Here is a 14,806-nt window from a genome sequence, read left to right on the forward strand (position 1 = left end):
ATAATATGCTGCTTTTCTATTCTTCCTGGCAAAATGGACAAGTTCAATTTTTCCACATTATACTCCATCTGCCAACTTTTTGCCCACTCATTTAGCCTGTCTACATCCCTTTTCAATGTCTCTACCTCCTCTTGTCAACTTACTTTCCTACCCATCTTGGTGTTATTGGCAAATTTAGCTACCATACATTTGGTTCCCTTCATCCAAGTCATTGATGTAGATTGTAAATAGCTGAGGCCCCAGCACTGATCCCTGTGGCACTCCACTTGTTACAGGTTGCCAACCGGAAAAAGAGCAGGAGCTGAGACCAACTCAAATGATAAAAAAATTGAAAGAGTGATGCCAGAATTAGTGTGGAAAGGAAGGAGTGGTAGAACCACAAGGCCCTACTACAAAAGCTGCCCCAATATGGGCACTTCCATGACGAGAACAAAAGCCACGAGCAACTCAGCCACAAGACAAAGGAGCAGGTTGCCATAACCCCATCCTCAGCCACAGGGGAGAACTCTGTGGAAGTGGACAGCAATGCAAGGTACTGCATTGTAAATGCACAATATGGGTCACCTGGGTGATCTATTTTTAGTTTATTTGTTCACTAACCTTTCTTCCAATAATAATTGCTTATGGCTTCAGTCAGACTTGTGTGTTAATATTGCTTGATGTCAAAAGGGACAAAGAATTAAGGAGTGGTGGTGGAGGCTGAGGTGGGGTAGGGAAGGAGGTGTGGGTTAGAATTCCTGGGGTGCCATAGCCTGTGTTGTGGGAGACTGTTAATGATGGAGACTCCATTTTCTATCTATTTGGGCGACAATGGGATTCTTCAGATATTTGTGCTTGCTGGATGATTTCTGTCTCTGATAGAAAGTGTGTTGCAGTATCATCTGTCATAAGAGGGGGTGGTCACTCAAGTGAAACATTGCTGAATTAGTGTGGCCCTTGCAGCTATGGCAGCCTGTCGATCACCATGAGGACTAGGACAGTCTCGGTGGTCTTCCTCCAATCCTTGGGCACCATCCTCCTCTTTTTCCTCCTCTTCCTGTCATCCTCTGAGGAAGAATAGCATTCCAGGTCCTCTTCTTCATCTAGTTCCAGGCTTCCTTGTATTGACATGTTGTTCAATGTGCAGCAAATGACCACAATATCAGACAATAAAAACAGAAAATGCTGGAAATACTCAGCAGGTCAGGCAGCATCTGGGGGGAGAAATTAAACATGGTTAACATTTCATCAGAACCACTCCCTGTCAACGATTGCAAGCCACTTAGCAACAGCATTGGCAACTTTGTGCCACTGATAAATCTCTGTTTCAGAAATCTGTTGACCATTGCATCCATTCGCACTTATGGCTCCCAGCGGTGTTCATGCGCCCTGATGTGCCCCAGACACTGTACTTTCCCTGTGCCTCCTGGTGTAAAATTTAAAACTGTGACTCAGGAGCCTTTTAATGAGCTCCACAATGAGCTCGATGACCAGTTCATTGGAGGCACGTGGGTTGCCAGCTTCCCCACTTCCATCCTTCCTTTGGAAATTAGGTCGCATTCTAGAGGCATTGGTATCTACTGACGACGTCTGAGGATGCAATCTTCAAATCGCACCCACACCCTAACTCGCCCTCAGGGGCCAATGGAAACTCAGCCCCATGTTACACAAAAAGAACGCAACCTATTTAGTGATTATGCACAGCCTGGTGCAAAAAGCCTTATTGTCAGCAAGTTCACTAAATCACCAGGAGCAGGGTCACTCGAGGTACGCCCATAACATTTTAATAACCTTGCATCTAGTGTACTTCTTGTGGGTCACATTTCCTGGTTATTCTGCATTTCTATTATTCGAACTCTGAAGTCTAACTTTAGTACATACACTTCTGCTTAGCTTTCAGTCCTCCCAACACTAGATGGAGTTACTGCTTCTCTAAACTCCATCTCACATGGTTATCCCTGTTGATGGTGTTGGAGGTGGTTATTCAATATAATGTTTATTTTCTAACATCTCTGAGCCCATTTTCCTTCAGTTAAGCTTTTGTTTTTAAGCAATGATTATTATTTTCCATTCCACGAGGCATGCAAGTTTAAAAAATTTATTTAAATTTTTCTAACTGGCTGTTGCATGTCTTAACAAAGTATTGGGCTTCACTTATTTCCCCTCTGGGTTTGTCATGGGGCCTAAGGACATAGGCTGCTGGCCAACCCATCCCCTCAGCTGCGTCCAACACTGGAATTGTCACTGTCTTCTTGTTGGCTCTAGCCCACCCTGTTTCCTGTTCTGCACATTCCCACATCTGCAAGACCCTTTCCTATGCCACTACACCCAGGAACATCACTTACTGCTGTCTTAATCTTAAAATCTCTCTTTGTTGCTATGAAACTTCAGGACCGCATTTCCCCATATAAAAATATGTATCAAATATGTCTGAATCAACATATACCTTATTCATAAAGGTAATTTGGGAAGTTAAGCACCGCATGTTTAATATTCTTAATTGGAGATCATGTGCCAAGCAACTCAACGTAAGAAAGACACAGACTGCTTCGAACTACCTAAGATATACATCTGCTTTTAGTGGTTTTCTCAAGAGCAAGGAGGCAATTGCTGATTACTGACACTGAGGAGCTCCACCACCGGAGGGCCTGTGAGACACACAGGACCGTCAGAGAGACACACAGGGCTGTCAGTAAACTGCACGAATTGTAAGCATGCAGAAGGACTCATGAGTGAAGCCACGGGACAGGCAGGGAGACAAGCCTAGCTTCTCAAAAGCTGCAACAACAGTGGACTTGTCTAGACTTTAAACACCAAGCAACAGGTCAAAAAGGTAAGTGTATTCATCGAAAAGGGTGGTGTTCTGTGAAACTCTCATCACATATATTTACTTTTAGATAAGGGACATAAAAGAATGGAAAATACTATTTATATCCAAACTCGGTTTAATGATGAACATTCACTAAGACTGTTAACATCTGATGAGTGTGAGATTCACTCTTGCGTTCCTGTTTGATTGGATTCTTAGAAAAAAACAGCGCTGTTTTAAGTAGATAAACATTGCAGAGATAAATATCAGACATGTTGAGTTCTCAAAGTAACTGAGCTAAGATGATTCCCCCCACTCACCCACCATGTTGATCAATAACAACTGTTCATCTGCGTCAGGTACGTGACTGGTGTGTGAAATACTCTGCTGTGGGTTACTTGCTTTTGGGGGACAAATGTCGGCTTTCTACGCTTTTATCTTTCATAATTTCCGCGATGCGTTGGTGTTAAATAGAGAATGGTTTGACGGTCAGTGCTCAACTGCTGGTGTCCCACCCATTGTTAAAGTGTGATCTAAGAGCATTTTTATTTCAGTTTGATAATAGTACTCATTGAATTAGCATTAGTTTCATTTTTTAAAAAATTGTAGCTTTGTAATCCAATTTTTTTTTAAATTATATTGGGAGATGAGCACATTTTTTTAATGATGATGGTTGTAGAATTGACATGATGATCAGCTTTAATGCGATTTATACAATAGTGCGATTAGTTTGTGACCCAATTAAAACTGATTGGGGTAGATTTTGACTTTGTGTGACAGTGTAAGACAGACAATGGTGAGTCTTCATTGACTTCAATGGAAATAAAAATTTGGGAGAGATGTAGGAACGGGCTGCTGATTCTCCATCAACAGATCGGCACTATCGCACAAGATTGAGATCTACCCCATTGAGTTTCGCCAAAGATTCTGTAAGTTTACACTGAGCTATCCAAACCAGAAAATAGCAGATTTCACCCCATTCCATGCTGAGTTAACTGATCAGCATCCGGACAATGACAGGAAAACTATAATTAGTCTAAGATTGATGAGGAAGTTAAAAAATAATTTGCTAAGATTTGGCCCCGACATGATGTGCCGAATGGCCTCCCTCTGTGCTGTGTCATTGTATGATTCTATAATTGTTATCTAGTGACCCACTCCCAACCAGCCTGAGCATGCCAGTGCGTGATGCTCTCTGCAGTGCACTGACACTCAATTACTTGGATTTGTTACTTGAATATGTGGGCAATGAAGCAGTCCATGTCCAAACGCAGCAATGCCTGGAGAATATCCAGGCTTGAGCTGACAAGTGGCAAGTAACAGTCATGCTACACAAGTGCCAGGCAATGACCATCTCCAAGAAAGGAGAATCTAACGATTGCCCCTTGACATTCAATGGCGTTACCATCACTGAATTCCTCACTATCAACATCCTGGAGGTTACCATTGACCAGAAACTGAACTGGACTAGCCATAAAAATACCGTGGCTAAAAGAGCAGGTCAGAGGCTAGGAATCCTGTGCTGAGTAACTCATCTCCTAACTCCCCCAAGCCTGTCCACTATCTACAAAGCACAAGTCAGGAGTGTAATGGAATACTCCCCACTTGCCTGGATGAGTGCAGCTCCCACAACACTCAAAAAGTTTGACACCATCCAGGACAAAGCAGTCCACTTGATTGGCACCACATCCACAAACATTCACTCCCTGCACCACCGACATACAGTAACAGCAGTGTGTACCATCTACAAGTTGCACTGCAGGAACTTACCAACGCTCCTTAGGCAGCACCTTCCAAACCCATGACCACTACCATATAGAAGGACCAGAGCAGCAGGTAGATAGGAACACCAGCACCTGGAAGTTCCTCTCCAAGTCATTCGCCATCCTGACTTGAAAATATATCGCTGTTCCTTCACTGTTGCTGGGTCAAAATCCTGGAAATCCTTTCCTAACAGTACTGCGGGTGTACCCACACCACATGGATTGCAGTGGTTCAAGAAGACAGCTCACCACCACCTTCTCAAGGGCAATTAGGGATGGGCAATAAATGTTGGCCCAGCCAGTGAAGCCCACACCCTGTGAACGAATAAAGAAAATATATAAACAAATCTATCCAGCAATAGTAGGTGCCTTCAAGGAGGTGGAGAGACTTGCAAAGGAAAAAGTAACAATATTTCTTAGATCATCTATTAAGGATCATATCAGGAATGCAACATCTTTTACTTAATAGCTGTTAGTATATCAACACGGGCTGCAATGGCTACCTTTGAACCTCACTGATATTCAATGCCAACAATCAGAAATTTATACAAGTTGGAAATAACAAACATAACAGCAAAATCTCCAACTCCAAGGGCATAAATTTTTGCTTGGCGGGTGGGCACGCGCCTGACCCACTGGAACGTGACATGATGCACGTTGACGTCGGCCGAGAGTGCCAAAGTCAATGCGCAGTCGCGCGATTGTTCAGCCGATGAGCGTGCGCCGGAGCTGGTAGCGCGCCCGCCGACAATTAAAAGGCCTGTTAAGACCATTAAATAATCAATTAAATAAAATTTTTTGTTGCCCGTCCAACTTAATGGTTGGTGGGCAGGCAAAAAGGCCAAGAGGCCTTTGCATTTTCCTGGAAACCTGGTCCATGGGCGGGTGAGGTTTCTAAAAGTAAATGAAAATAAAATAAAAACTTACATTTTTCATTAATAACATTTCCCTGCTCATGTGACAGAGTCATATGAGGGGTCACGTTTCATTACATTCAAAAAAAATTTTTTTCTAATGTGCCACAGAGAGATTATGAAGCGCTCATTCGCACACATGCATGAAGTTCGCACTCGGCCCACTCGCCCTCCTCCTAATTCCCCTCCTCCCACCGACCCTGCACAGGCAGCGCTGAGCGCTGCCGCTCACGTTTCACGCTAGGCGGGCCTTAATTAGCCCGCCAGCGTGAAAGCGCGGTCCGGTGCCGATCACGGGTTGGTTTCAAAGGCCACCGTCGCCAAGCACCCCCACCAAGGGCAAAATTCTGGCCTAGGAGATTTTGCCTTCAGAGAAATTGTTGAGCTTCCCAAATTCCAAAATGGTTGGCATCGTCCCATAGTGGCGCACTGTGAATCCCAGGCACCACTTGGTTTATGTCATGGGCTGACTGTTTGGCATTTTCCATTTCTGCACTCCAAAGTCCACACAGTTCTGCCCGTTAAAATGGAGGAGTTGAATCTCAGGGCAGGGCCAGCACTAAAGCGGAAAGCGCTGTCCAGTGCTTGGGATCCTATCCTGACAGCTTGTTATAACTCATGCGGCAAAGTATCGTCGCAACAATTTCATCATTTGAGATCCTCCTTGGTGTATTATTACTTGCTGATACAGTGGAAGGAAGAACACACTGTGAAATGGAAAAAATATGTTGTTAAATTAGGAAAAGGAAGCATTGTGGACACGTGGATGGTGGAGTGGTGGGCGGGCAGGGTGAAAGGACTGGGCAGTCAGCACGGTGAGGGCCTCACATGTTTCGCCCCGACAGTCTTGGCGGTGAAGCTGGCTCAGAGGAACATTCGGGCTTTGAATCTGCTCTTGAAAACAAGGTCAATTTTTCTATTTACATCAGTGTTTTATGATACATAAATAGTTATTAATGTTTCAAATGAATTTAATCTTCAACAAAAAGCCTAGCCCTGATCCCAGGCCAGCCTAATCCTTAGGGGCTGGACCTAACCTTGGCAATAATCAAAAATCAAATCACTGACACTGTAATTATTTGCCAATCAGACTCTGCTTGGTACAGTCTGTTTCCCTTTAATGTCTTTTACAATGGTTCTTTCATATAAATTTACTTAATTGACCTGCTCACTTGGTATTGCTTTGATGGCCTGTTCCTCAATCAAACTCCCAGCATCTGGGTTATCCTAATATGCCTTTATTATAGCACTATAAATCCTATTGTGTGTCCTGCTTTCAGGTCATGTTTCAACTTGATTGCTCACTTGTGTTTGCAATTACCAACTGGATGATCAGGATAGCATATGTTGGATTTTAATGCTGTCTTTATTGATCTACTTACTCTGTATGTTAACAGTCTATGTTAGAGTGCAAAACAAAAACAGAATTACCTGGAAAAACTCAGCAGGTCTGGCAGCATCGGCGGAGAAGAAAAGAGTTGACGTTTCGAGTCCTCATGACCCTTCGACTCTTCTCCGCCGATGCTGCCAGACCTGCTGAGTTTTTCCAGGTAATTCTGTTTTTGTTTTGGATTTCCAGCATCCGCAGTTTTTTTGTTTTTATGTTAGAGTGCACCCTTGCCTACATGAAACAGGCCACCATATTTATAAAGGAACTGGGTGAATTGGTGCTTTGGGATGGGACTCAATGTTATGATGATCGATACAAATTGGCCTCATTGAAAGAAGTGACTGAAACTTAGCTTCAGAGCTCCTGGGATTAACGAGTTTTCATGCCGTTAAAGGCAGTTAGTCAAGGATGAATCACATGTGGGATGTCAGGTCCGAAGGATGTTTAGAAGTTTTGCTGGATTTCCAATTAGAGTGGCAAGCTGACACATGCAGAAACGTGCCTCTAGATATTAAAGTTAGCGTAGAGTGAATTGTATGGGGTCCGTAGGAGTTGATGGCATGGATATATCTTTCTTGTTCCATGATTTCCCATGTTTTTTTCTGTATTAATTGAGAAGCGTACCTGAGTTGGATAGGGGAATGAATGTGGCAAATTTCCCAACTCAATAGGTTATTTGCATTTCTTTGGAAATTCATGTTCTCGTTCTCTTGTTCTAGACCTCTCATCTGGGAACAGTCTGCATCTGTCCCACTCTTTAATCAAATAAATGAAAGAAGAAGGTGAACAAGCAATGCTTTCTACTCACAGCAACTAACATGTACACTTTACAGTTCTACTACATTGAATCAAGCAGCATAAGCACACGTTCAATAGTTCTGTAAAGCTATGAGGGACTGAGATAAAGTAGTTAGGAAGGATCTATTGTCCATAGCAAGGAGGCCAATAACTAAGAGGAATAGATTTAAAGTAATTAGTAGAAGGATTAGTGCAGAGTTAAGGAGTAGCTTTTTCACCCAGTGTGATGGAGGTCTGGATCTCATGGTCAAATATGGAGCTGGAGGTAGAAAGCTTCACTCTACTTAAATACTTGGATATGCACCTGAAGTGCCTCAACCTATGGGGTGAAGGGCCAAGAGCTGGAAAGTGGGGTTAGGCTGAACAGCTCTTTTTCGGTTGTCACAGACCCGATGGGCTGAATGGCCTCCTGTGTCGAAAGTTTCTATGACTTTTGCAACAGTTATGCACCGCTATTTTCATCAGCAATGCATATAACTCTGTTTATTGAAAGAAGCTAAATTTCGGTTGTTATGTTGCTGACCATGGAAATGAAAGGAAATGGTTTGATCAACATCACAGTGTAGGATTGATTATTTTTCCACTGCGCAAAGTCTGAAGCCTTTTATGTCATCTTTTTGCCTGGCTATTGTTTGCACAGTTCTGGGTAAATGTTCCACAAGGTTGCAAAATGGCATAAATACGAAGAATACTATTTGGCCAATCTAAATTCATTTATCCAAAAGATGAAAAAGAATTGCCCATTGCAGCATCTCTTTGCTTATTAAACTGTTCCAAATTTTTTGGCCTCTGTAATCTATCTAAAAGCCCATTTGACGTGTTGATCACTTTTTACGTGAAGGAGGAGCTTGTTAGTGTAAGCTCTAAGTTTGTTTCTCACTAGTTTCAAGTCATTCTCCTGCTCTACTCTCCCAATTTAGCCTGCAGCCATTTTTCAGATTGACCTTTATCTTTACCATGCCACTTGTCATGTTAGATTCTTCTGCAAATTCATCTCTCAGGCACCTACTGACTGAAAAACCCAGTTCTTTCCATTCTTTTCTCAGAACCTGGTTCTCCGACACTAGAGCTTTTCTTGTGGCTTTTCTCTGAGCTGCTTCAAGCATTAGGGTGTTTCTCTTGTGCTTTCATGACCAGAATTAACCATGGCGCTCAAGATCAGACTTGACCAGAGCACCATGCAGTTTGAATGTGAATTTCTCCGGATTTATGCTCCACGATATTGTGTGATCTTGAACTTCAGGGGCCTAGGTTTCTAATCCAGATCAGAGTGATGGGGAGGGAGACTCCTCACTCTGGTTGTGAGAATCCTATGTGGAATGAGCTGTGGCGCCTGGATTTAACTCTGGTCTGGAGAGATGGGGTGAAACTAGAACCAGGCTGTGTCACGGAAGTGGGAGCAGGTGGGCTTTGTGATGGTGAGATTAGGAGAGACGGATTTAGTGAGGGTGCCAGGTGGCCTGAAACCTGCTGCCAAAACTGGTGGCACCCTAGCTGACCTGATTTCCAGGAGTCCCAGGAGAATTATGGATAGAATTTTACACCGGAGGGATTTTTATGGTCCCACCCAAGTCAATGGACTTCTCAATGGCTTGCCGTGTTTTACAGCTCCGCTCCCGCCATTACAGGCTGTAAAATTCTGCCCTAAGACTCTAATTGGCAGCAGGAACCCTGCTGCTGGGGCTACATCTCCATGGGGAACATTTAATTCCAGGCCTTGCCCCCACCCTCTCCCCTCCCCCACAACCAAATCTAAACCCGACAGGGTTTGATGGGTGCTCTCCTCGCATGGCAAGTCATCTGCCTGTTGTTGGTTGAATACTGCAAGCCTTCCCATCCCAGACTTAATCAGAGTGAGGCAGAAAGGTGACCAGACCTTTACCCTGCACCCTCTCACCCAATCACATGCCACCACACCCCCCCCCCCACCCCCCACCACCCGACCTCTGAACTCACCTAGAGGGGGCATTAAATTCCACCCGATAGCATCATGAAAATGCTGAGATTCATAACTGTTACTGAAAGTGAGATCTAATTCAATGACGCAGATAGATAATGTGAAACTCCTGGTTTCTCAATAAGCAAGTGGACCCATTATGCCTGGCAGCAAAATGGGACATGTACCTGGATTAGCTGACTTGACAATGTATAAGTAAGAAGCTCTTAGACCGACTCAGCCTTGTATGTGGAAATATTTACCATTGAACTCTCCTGTCAATAGCATATTCCAAAAAAGGGCTACACTCTTCATAGGACCGTAGAGTGATACAGTACGGAAGGAATCCATTTGGCTCATTGTGTTCGTGCTGGTTGTTTGAAGGGACTATCCAATTAGTCCCAATCTCCTTGCTCTTTCCCCATAGCCCAGTAAATGTTTCTTTTTCTAACTAATTCCCTTTTGAAAGTTACTATCAAATCTGTTCCACCACCCTTTCAGGCAATGCATTCCAAGTCATAACTTACTGTGAAACAAAATACTCTTCATCACCCCTCTTGTTCTTTTGCCAATTATCTTAAATGTGTTCCCTTCGGCTACTGGTTTGTTGTCAGTGGAAACAGTTTTTCCTTATTTACTTTAAGAAACCCTTTCATAATTTTGAAACACTCTATTGCTCCAAGGAGAACAATCCCGTTTTCTCCAATCTCTACACACTGAAGGCCCTCATCCCTGGACTAGTAAATCTCTTGTATTTTTTATTCATTCATAAGATGTGGGTGTCGCTGGTTAGGCCAGCATTTATTGTCCATCCCTAATTACCCTTGAGAAGGTGGTGGTGAGCTGCCTTCTTGAACCGCTGCAGAAGGCAGCTCACCGCCACCTTCTCAAGGGCAATTAGGGATGGACAATAAATGCTGGCCTAGCCAGCGACACCCATATCCCGTGAATGAGTTTAAAAAAAACAAAGAGATTTACTAGACTTGTGCGTCGTCTCCAAGGCCTTGACATCCTTCCTAAAATGTGGTGCCCAGAAATGAACATACCATTCCAGCTGAGGCCTAATCAGTGTTTTATAAAGGTTTAGAATGACTTCCTTGCTTTTGTGCTTTATCTCTCTTTATAAAGCCTTGTTTTAACAGCCTTTTACACATTAGTTTATTTTACCACCCCTCACTCTTCCTTTCAAAATGCCTCACTTCACATTTCTCTGTGTTCAAGTTCACTGATATGTGCCGGCCTGTCTCAGCAGTCTTATCTTTTCAAAACGTTGATTAGCTTGAGTCGTGATCCATGGGGCTGGATTTTACGAGCCGTCATGATTTATCCCCCCACGGCTAAAATGCCTGGGCGGGTGCGGGGGAGCCTGCCCACAATATTGATGACTGCCTCGCAGAAATATAATGCTGGAAGCAGGGTTAATTGTTTTAAGGTGATACATCTGCCCCTAACTTGGGAGGAAGTCCTGCCTTAGAGAGCTGCTGGACAATTGGATAACCAGCAACTCTGTACTCCCAGCAGTGCTGCCGAGGAGCAGTGGCAGCAGCTGGGACTACAGACAGTCTCACTAGACCGAGGAGCCCAGGGAAGACTGGGGTCGGTGGTGGGGGTGTCTCAGTGAGGGTGTGGGCGATGCCAGGGTCAGGGAGAGTTTTGTGCACAAGTTACCAGATGCCAGGGTCCGTGCTCTATTGGAGCCTGTGGCTCATTGCCAGAACAACAGCTATCGTCGGCTGAGTGACCTGTCAACCGGGATCGTCTAAGCACCATATTGGCTGTTTTGAACATAATGACTTGCTAGAACTGGCAGGATCCAAAGCAGCCAATCTGACAGCCCACCTGGCCAATGATTGCTGTTGTTCTGAACAGCAGGGTATCATTGGCTGAATAGGATAGGTTAGATTCCCCAGTCCCTCCCTTCTCACATGCCTTGTGGACTGTTCTGTTTCTGTTGGACATTGTGGCAGTAGGTACTTCTTTCAGACCTGGCTGGAGTACAAAGTAAACAAGGTGAAGTGCCTGTCTCTGTGTTAATTTTTCCCCCACATCCTGTATAAGGTATCCCTGCCTCACAAATGTCCACAATTCGTGCCCCTCAGCCAAGTTTCCTGATCTCCACCTTTGTTGGTATGGCCCTTCCCGATCACCACCCTCAATGTTGGCCCTTCGCACCTGACCTCCTCTTGCTCTTCGATGGTGGCCCTTGCCAACAGGATGACCAACCTCCTCCCACTTGACAGTCCTTTCCAAAGCGCTCGCTCCCAAAGGCTCGGGAGAGGGGCCTCGAGTGGGAGAAGGTTGGGAAGGAAGGGTGGCCATCGAGATGAGTGGGAGGAAGCCGAGAAGGAGGACCACCATGAAGTAATAGGGTCCAGAAACAGGAGAAGTACCAGGGCTGTGATTTCTCTTCCTGGATCTGGGTTGGGGGGGCTGGCGACCTTGAGGGGTTGTGGGTGCCTCTGATGGGCCCAGGACCCACATAGGAAGTTCCTCCTCTTGCCTGAAACCAGCCTGCGCAGCTAAAGCTGCTGGACTTCCCGCATGGTGTGGGCCTCCCCCTGCTGTGGGTAAAATAGCGGCAGGGCCAGATGAGTCTCTTAAGGGGCCATTAAAGGCCTCAATAGACTCAAAGATGGGCAGGCAGCCAGCATCTTCCCCACACCCCACATGTTGGGGGAGGGCAGTTGGCGGTGGACAGGCTATCTATTAGATTTTACATGCCCCCCCACCTTCAAACCACCAGTGGGCGACTGTAAAATCCATATTGAAGCTCATATTGTAGGAGATCAAAACTATTCAGAATAGTGGGAGAAAGGACAAGGCATCAGAGTAACAGGGAGGCAATGGCGTAGTGGTATTGTCACCAGACTAATAACTCAGAGACCCAGGGTAATGCTCTGGGCACCTGGGTTCAAATCCTACTATGGTGGAATTTGAGTTCAATAAAAATCTGGAATTTAAAGTCTAATGATGACCATGAAACCATTGTCAATTGTTGTAAAAACCCATCTGGTTCACTAATTCCCTTTAGGGAAGGAAATCTGCTGCCCTTATCTGTTCAAGCAATGCTGTTGACTCTTAAATGCCCTCTGAACAAGGGCAGTTTGGAATGGGCAATAAATGCTGGCCTAGCCAGTGTTGTCCACATCCCATGAACAAAGTAATAACTTTGCACACAGGGCAGTCATACAGGAGAGCTCAGGCCTGGACAGCTGAAGGCACAGCGTGAAGAAAATTAGGGATGTACAAAAGGGTAAGACCCATTATTCTAGGTCTCTGCCCCCTTTACACTTGTAACAGGCGGCAGCAGTAAAATTTAATCTAAATGTGGTGGAAGTAATAGCTTGATTCGTCCTGCATCATTACTCTGCCACTTTATTGGTTCAAAGAGGAATGCTCAGAGCAGGTGGGCGTTGGAGATTGGTGCCAGCTCTCTGAGGTCAAAGAATCTGAGAAGTAGGGAGGCCTGGAGGTCATTCAGTATCTGCTTTTGCCATATCGTGAAGCCAGCACGTATTCACGCTTGTGCTGATCTCTAAGGCGTGCAGCATCACACAAACCTCCCTCTGATGAATTGGGGCATGTAGCTATTCAGAGCTGGTATCCCCAGCCAGATGAAGAAACAGTGATGCGAATGAGCAAACCTGGGTATTATTGAGGCAGACTGCCAACTGAGATTGAGGTTTGGGAGGGGGAGAGGAAAATCCGCACCCAAGTGTTTGTAAACAAACATAAATATTACGCTGAAGACTTTTCGTAAGGTGACCCCTCGCCAAATACACCTAAGTTGTTATTTACTGGCAAGGGACATAACATAGCAAGTATCTGAAGTCAAACTTAATTCAGAGGAAGGTGGGTTTAAGTTATATAGTGCTCTTATATAGTGCCCTTCTCTTGACTAAGTTGATTCAAAGCGTATAGGGACTAGACAGGAAAGTGGAGGTGAGGCCATGATCAGATCAGCCATGATCTTATCAAATATGAACATACATACGAATTGGGAGCAGGAGTAGGCCACTCGGCCCCTCGAGCCTGCTCCACCATTCAGTAAGATTGTGGCTGATCTGATTGTAACCTCAAGCCCACATTGCTGCCTCCCCCGATGACATTTCACACCCTCAAGAATTTATCTAGCTCTACCTTAAAAATACTCAAAGACTCTGCCTTTTGAGGAAGGGAGTTCAAAGACTCTCTACTGCCTGAGAGAAAAGATTGCTCCTCATCTCTGTTTGAAATGAGCGACCCCTTATTTTTAAACAGTGACTCCTAGTTCTAGATTCTCCACAAGAGGAAACATCCTCTCCACATCCACCCTGTCAAGACCCCTCAGGACCTTAAAGCTTTCAATCAAGTCGCCTCTTATTCTTCTAAACTCCAGTGGATACAAGACTAACCTGTTCAGCCTTTCCTCATAGGACAGTCTGCCCATTCTTGGTATTAGTCTAGTAAACCTCTGAACTGCTTCTAACACATTTATACCCTTCCTTAAGTATGGAGACCATTACTGTACACAATACTCCTGATGTGGTCTGAAAAGTGCCCTGTACAACTGAAGCATAATCTCCCTAATTTTGTATTCAATGCCTCTTGCAATAAATGATAACATTCTATTAGCTTTCCTAATTACTTGTTGTACCTGCATACTAACCTTCCATGATTCATGCACTAGGACATCCAGATCCCTCTGAATCTCAGAGCTCTACAATCTCTCACCATTTAGATAATATGCTTCTTTTTTATTCTTCCTGCCAAAATGAACAATTTCACATTTGCCCACATTATATTCCATTTGCCAGATCTTTGCCCATTCACTTAACCTATCTATGTCCCTTTATAGCCTCCTTATGTCCTCTTCACAAATTACTTTCCTTTCTATCTTTGTGTCATCAGCAAATTTAGCAACCATTCCTTCGGTCCCTTCATCCAAGTCATTTATATAAATTGTAAAAAGTTGAGGCCCCAGCACTGATCCCTGTGGCACACCACTCGTCACATCCTGTCAACCTGAAAAAGATGCATTTATGCCAACTCTCTGCTTCCTGTTAGCTGGCCAATCTTCTATCCGTGCCAATATGTTACCCCCTACACCATGAGCTATTATTTTCTGATAAATGGCGGAACAGGCTCGAAGTGCCAAATGGCCTACTCCTGCTCCTAATTCATATGTTTGTATGTTCATATGTTCATGATCTCAGGATGACTCATAGTACCTTACAG

The 14,806-nt window shown here is 44.4% G+C and overlaps 1 protein-coding gene across 2 annotated transcripts in view; it reads left to right on the top strand.

Annotated features, from left to right (window-relative positions):
• The first annotated feature begins 2,560 nt into the window (after positions 1–2,560).
• The window catches only part of LOC121282311 (phosphatidylinositol 3,4,5-trisphosphate 5-phosphatase 2-like), a 137,565-nt gene continuing 125,319 nt past the window's right edge, over positions 2,561–14,806 (top strand). Inside the window, exon 1 of one of the 2 annotated variants that reach the window (XM_041195977.1) lies at positions 2,561–2,812. The gene's annotated coding sequence lies outside the window, so the exon portion shown is untranslated. Of the gene's footprint in view, positions 2,813–6,329; positions 6,372–14,806 lie in introns of those variants that run through there. The other variant, XM_041195978.1, reaches the window with a different exon arrangement.

The sequence above is a fragment of the Carcharodon carcharias genome, chromosome 9 (assembly GCF_017639515.1).
Source record: "Carcharodon carcharias isolate sCarCar2 chromosome 9, sCarCar2.pri, whole genome shotgun sequence".
In the NCBI taxonomy this organism is placed as follows: Eukaryota; Metazoa; Chordata; class Chondrichthyes; order Lamniformes; family Lamnidae; genus Carcharodon; species Carcharodon carcharias.